The sequence below is a fragment of the Microtus ochrogaster genome, linkage group LG9 (assembly GCF_000317375.1).
Source record: "Microtus ochrogaster isolate Prairie Vole_2 linkage group LG9, MicOch1.0, whole genome shotgun sequence".
In the NCBI taxonomy this organism is placed as follows: domain Eukaryota; kingdom Metazoa; phylum Chordata; class Mammalia; order Rodentia; family Cricetidae; genus Microtus; species Microtus ochrogaster.
The window spans coordinates 18,614,742-18,615,296 of record NC_022034.1 but is presented as its reverse complement, the minus strand read 5'-3'; positions in this window follow the sequence as shown (position 1 = coordinate 18,615,296).

Below are 555 nucleotides of genomic sequence, written 5' to 3'. Positions count from 1 at the left end.
ATGTTTTCCATCTTTACACGGCTTTATTTTAAACTCTATTTCTTTTATTTTTATTTTTAACCTTTGGCTTTTTTTATTTTTATTTTTATTTTTTTTTGGTTTTTCGAGACAGGCTTTTTGATACAGGATTTCTCTGTCTATCTTTGTCCTAGAATTCATTCTGTAGACCAGGCTGTCCTTGAACACACAGAGATCTGCCTGCCTCTGCCTCCTAAGTTCCATGATTGAAGGTGTGTGCCACCATACCTTGAATTCATAGAGGTTTGTCTGCCTCTGCCTCCCAAGTGTTGGGGATAAAGGTATATGTCGCCACACCCAACTACTCTTTTTTTTCTTTTTTCTTTTAAGGACTTTATCCTTATTTTTTTTCCTTTCCCAAGTCTACATTTATTTTTAAACACACTGTAAATTGTTTAGAGACATTTTTGTCTGAAACTATCTTTATTGTATTCTCTTTTCCTGACCACATGAATATTTAATTTGCTAAGCAATATGGCTAGGATTAAAGCTGTGGTTTTGATGGCTGGATCTAGCCCATTCCTTAGCTTTCTGAGA